The following is a 6,000-nucleotide window of genomic DNA, read 5'->3' as shown; positions in this document are numbered from 1 at the left end:
GGTCTTCAGCAATAAAATTAATATTTGAAAGGATTACATTTCACGCAAAAACGAAAATTGAACCTGCAACGCTTTCAAATAAAACGACTTAAATATATTCGAAATGTTCAAATATAAAAGAGCTTTTAGTGGTCTTGAATTCAGATAATTTTAATGTGTTGTTAAAGACTTTAATATTAGCCGCATTCGGAAACTAGCAAGTTTGATAGTGAGTAGCATAGATTATTTATTTGTACGTAGTGATTTTACATACTACCACCATCATACTTGTGTCAAAATGTAGTGTGAAGATATACTCGTCGGCAGTAAAGTATTTTAAGTATATTTCTGCGTAATTTCTAAGTTTTTTAAACGTAAATTTTAACAAACGTAATTTTAATATGACGTTTTCCCAGAATTCCTTTTAAACATTAAGTTTCGAGAACACTTTAATAGACTGATGTTTTTATTTTAATTTTTGAAGCAAAAAGTTTGTTTCAAGCCGTTAGTTGCTTTTTCAACTAAATGCTTTTAAGTTTGTTAGACTAATTTGAATAATTCTACATTTTTCGGAGAAAAATAGTTGAATTAAGTTGAATGAAAAGTCTGAAAGCTCACACTCAGCGGTGAGTGTTTAGATACAATTTCAAAAAACAGATTGATTTTATTGCATTAATCCTCAAGCAAATAAGGCATTTTTTCTTGTTTGAAATGCCTAAAACTGTAAAAAAAAATGTTTTTTAAATTGCTGAAAATTGAAGTCGCAGTCTTAGACAATGACTAAAAAAAGCTATTGTTTATCCTTTTTCCTTTAAAAAAGGTTAAACACGAGGTGCATTTTTCTTTACTTATCTTCAGTCAAAACACATTGAATCAACAACTTCCTCTGTAGGAAGACAAATACCGGTTAAATTAGTCTGAATTAGAAGCAAACGTCTTTAAGATATTTAACAACGTCATGCTGGCTTTCATTTATTAGATGAACAATAGATACGGCTTTTGCAGTGTTTGACAAGATAATAGAAAAATCAAAGTGTATAACTCAACTAAAAGACCTCCTACTGATACACGAGAATCATTTATTTTTTTAATCGGCTTAAATTCCATTATATTGTGTGTTAAAATGGAAGCCATTGAAAGACAACGGAGGGAGATCAATGAAAATAAGTACATAGATGAAAAGCCTTGCGAAATTATGTTTTAAATCTTTGAGAACTAATTTTCTATTACTACAATGTTTAGGGTTAATACAGATTAGGATGTACGATTCATTATCCACTATATATAACGATCTTTTATCTATTTATAATGTGTTTTAATACCTAAGAAGATGTTTTTGGTATTTTAACTTCGTTCATACATTTCGGGGTACTTGTCTTGTTTTTCTGTTTCATTTCGCAATAAGGATTTCAGCAAACATATTTTTAAAGACAACCGCGGATTAAAAATACTTTGAAGAACATTAATGTGTTGGCATTTATATTTCAATATAAAAAATGATTCAAAAATGCAGTCACGTCAATTTCAGAACGTACACTAGGCAAAGTAAACCGGGGCATAAAGGCGAACTTGATTTTTTTCAAAGATTGTAAATGAAGTACAAACACATTTTTTCTGTTGCTTGGATTATTTGTATCGTATTAGCAATAATGTTGCATTTTTCTCTTGGCGCTACACCATGCTATGGATGTCTTTTTTACAAATTTTGTGTGAATCCTTGGAGAGTTCGCATGCTTGCCCGTAACGGGGTACGTTGGCAAGCAATATGGGGTAGGTTAGGAAATTAGAAAACATTCATAATAGACACAGAAAATTTGACGTTAAGACATCGAGATCTTGTAAATACGCTAAAAAACTTAAGAATAAGTCAAAAAACATTACAGTTGCTTTGAAGTTAGGAATTATACCACATTTAAAGTTTAACTTTGATTTTAAAAGTAGATTTAGAAAAATGCAAACACTATGTGAATTGAGCGGCGTTATATTTACTTGAATACTTCAATAATTTGTTAAAAAAATAATTTAGGTTGTAGGCAATATTATGTGTGTAAAATGTAAATAGATCCCAACATACATTGCATAAGGTTATTAGCCTATAATACCATACTGTCACAAAAATTGTACTTTTTTATTTAACTAAAATGGGCGATTCTCAAATCCACTCCTCATGGACACATTCGCATGTGACATTTTGTACGCTGGATCCAATTTTCTCGATATTTTCGGTTTAAGTTCATCTTTCTGGTTAAGTAAGTTGCTGTGCTTTTGGAGATTTTATTTCTACTGATTTTTGTTTTGCTCTAGCATTACCTTTTTCTTAAAGATCCTTTTTGACTGGAGTATCAGTGAATATTTCTGTAAACTATTTAGCCTCTCACAAATTTTTGTTTTCCTCTCTCCTGATTGAGAATAAGACTCAACTCTATCTCCAATAAGCGTATCTAAAACCTAATTCGTAAATAAAATGGAATGGAGAAAATGCTGCAGAAACATGTAGTTAAAGATTCACACCGAGATGATGAATATCAACTCAGTTTGGGTCAAACTACTGGATAGAGGTAGTGTAGAAAATATTAAACTACAGATACAGCAACTGAATTCGCTTTATTGCGAGTGTACACAGCTTCATTTTCTCCCAGGAGGTTAGGGCTGGTTGAAACATCATAAAAAGTCAATAGTTTTCCGTGTAGTGTTGACCATCAGGAATAATAGCCGTATTAGTTCCAAAACGTTTAGCCTTTCACCGAAGAAAACTAACAGGTGCGGCTTCGAAGATGCCAAAAAGTTCTGGGACGGGCCGCAAGTAACGTTGGAAAAGAGTCCTTCTCACTGATGATAAGCTTATTACGTCCAAGAAGCTCATAACTCCTGGAACGATATGGTTTAATCTTTGGCAGCTCCAACTGCTTCGGCAAATGTTGAACATCAACGAAATCCAAAGCCTATCGCAGTCTGTGGCGGAATTCGTTGTGGTGTTTTCTAGGGTCGAGAACGTTAAAATGAATTAAAACGCTGGCTAGCGGAACATTTGCGAATATTATGCGTACTTCCGTTTTTGCAAAAAAACAATTTCAGCAATGTAGATCCGACGTCTTGAAAAGCCTCAGTATCAGCTTACAAAGCCTAATAGACTTAAGAGTATTCGAAAGTGCATTGCTTGTGAATTTCTTGCTTTTATGTTGTTGTAATAGTTCTGTTATGATAATTTGTAAAAGCCTGGTTGGAGACTTCTGCTCTTAAGCAATTCAAGTTACATTAAATCAAGTTAAATTTGACGCATACGAAGCGAATACATTTTTACATCCTTCTACAATATATTGAAGTCAACATGTACGCGGTTTGGAATATTATGCTGATGTTTTTGAAAACCTTCAGTTACTTGAACTACTACTTATTTACACTATGTTACATATAAGGTGGAAAATATTTAAGAAATTCTCACTTTTTTGGAGGGGAGGAGGGTGAAGTTATGCATACTAAAAAGAGTATGTTTTAAACATACTCTTTTTAAAGGATTTAAAGGATTATTTTACAGTTAAAATTCGAGCAATCTTGAATTTTTTTGCGGAAGCTTTTACAAAATCTGTAACTTCTTAAAAAAGAGTTCAATAACTTTTATCAATATTTTTCTAACCATGTTATACAGGCAGAGAAACTTATTTATGAAGTTTTTGCAGAAACAAAATATTTCTCTTTAAGGAGTTTCTCACTAATCCTATAATTGGCGCTATTTATAAGATGCTATTTTTACCATTTAAAGTTTTTTTTTTTCCATTTCCCCCAGCTACATATTTTGTCAAACAATTTAAACTATTGTTAGACAAACTAAGCACCTTTTCAGCGCTGAAGCAGAAAATACTTTTTTGCATAGAGAATAAATAACTATGTGTTTTAAGCTGAGGAAATTGAAATATATAAATGATTGTACGGTACTTTAATTAACTTTTTCACTCTTAAAATATACTGATAGATCTCAATCCATTTCAAATGACTCTTGTGACTGCATTTGCTAAAAATTTCCTTCTTAATAAGATGGGAATCAAACAAAGCAGTTTTTTTAACGAAGTTTTCCTGAAAGATATGCCACATAGTGTTTCAGTAAAATGTTTTTGAGAGGTTAACCAAGTAGTAACTCGATATAAAACTGATATAATCCATTTGACATAATCAAAGAAATATCTGGATCTTTTCACCTTTTGATTAACAAAAAACTTCTTCATTGTATATAATTTTAAAATACTGGAAATAAAGGCTAATAACCAAGTAAAGGACCACATTTCGCTTTGATGATTGTTGTTATTGTAATGGAGTTTAATATTTAGATTTTGAAAAAAGGATAGACATGTTTTAATTTGACAAGTGGGGCTAGATTCAAATTTATTACAAATATTTTTGTTTTGTTTTGTTTTTTGACTTGTTTAATAAGATTGTAAAAAAATCTGTGAGTATCAACTAATATTCTAGTTCTGCACATTTATTTTCACATAAACAAAGTCTGTAGCAAAACTTTGGAAATATGTATTTTTTTTTTTTTTTTTTTTTTTTTTAGCTGTATGTGTTTTTAGTATCAACTATTTTAACAGATAGTGTTTTTCATTGTTTTTGTAACATAAGCGTGTTCTTTAAAACCGTGTTGTACCTACTTTATTCTGCTGTATGAAAGAGCAGAAACTGAATTTTATTGATGATTGAATAATAATGTCCCTCAAACGAATATTTTTTTACTTGTTTTACAGAGAAAAAATTATAAATTAAAGGATTTATATATGGTTCTTACGCACAAATATTCTCAGCACATTTACCTCGCAATAAATCTCTACAGAATTTTAACATGGATAGCTCTCAGCAAAATGAAAAAACTACTGGGGAAAAATCATAAAATAAGACATATGGTTGAAGAAATTTCTAAAACCAACCATAACAAATGAAGGATTGTTGTCTAGAGACGATAACGCATATCAGTTTCGAGAATAAAGCTGAATAGCTGGAAAAGTGAAATCTCTGGAAGGCTTTTCGTCTTTGTTATTTCGCTTTTTCGGGATGACTGGCTTTATGGGTCATTTTTACTTTTATCTCGATTTACTTCGCATGACTATTTCTTTTCATCTGTTAAGTTTTTACAGCATATTTTCTATTCTACATTTCTTTGCTATAGAATTATTCAAACATGAATGTTTGTGCTTGCGCAATGTTCCTGTTATGATGCATTATAAGTTCTCTTGATACTCAAGATGACATAATCATAACATCGTATGTATTTTGTAACTTTTATTTAGACTGCATTTGTACTATGTTTAATATAAATAATCAAAAAAGACGCTTTTATTCTTGACGAGTTAATTCTACGAGTAAAAGCTGTTTTAAAGGAGCTATTTTTCCACTCGTGCCTCGGAACTTAGACAGTGAGAAATGTTAACAGTTAAAAAATAAAAATAAAATGTATACTGGTTCACCAATGTGCATTACATGTAAACAAGGTAATTTGCTTTATGGATTTTTTTTAGTTCATTTTTTAAGTATTGCACGCTTTTGAAGTAGTTTAAATTTTTTTTTATGTTTTCATGGGTAAAAAAAGTTCTAGGCACATTTAAAAGCTCACAGAAAAGCAGTAAGTTATCGGTAATACGTGGGCAGTATTTTTAAAATGGCGGGGAAAACAAAGGTTTTGTGCTTGTGTGTGTACAACAATGTGCGTGATCTCCAAATGTCCTTCTAGTGCTTGCTTTGAGGGCAAATTAATAACCTTTTTTAACTACCCCCACAATAAAAAGCGTTAGAACTCAAAAAAAAAAGAACATCCAGTGGAAAGAATATTCACTGTGATGAAGGAACCGTACATTACCAGGACCGACCATTGACGCTACCATGACGTAACACACACACACACAAACACAAATATACAATTTCGTTTTCTGTCCCCGTTTTAAAAGTATTGAATTCGTTTCACCACCTGGTTAACAAAATTCCGAACCTTGATGAGTTTGTGGTTATTCTTTTACAAACCGCATAGTCATACGACAA

The sequence above is a fragment of the Uloborus diversus genome, chromosome 1 (assembly GCF_026930045.1).
Source record: "Uloborus diversus isolate 005 chromosome 1, Udiv.v.3.1, whole genome shotgun sequence".
Taxonomy (NCBI): domain Eukaryota; kingdom Metazoa; phylum Arthropoda; class Arachnida; order Araneae; family Uloboridae; genus Uloborus; species Uloborus diversus.
The sequence above is the reverse complement of the archived record's forward strand: the minus strand, read 5'-3'. Positions refer to the sequence as shown.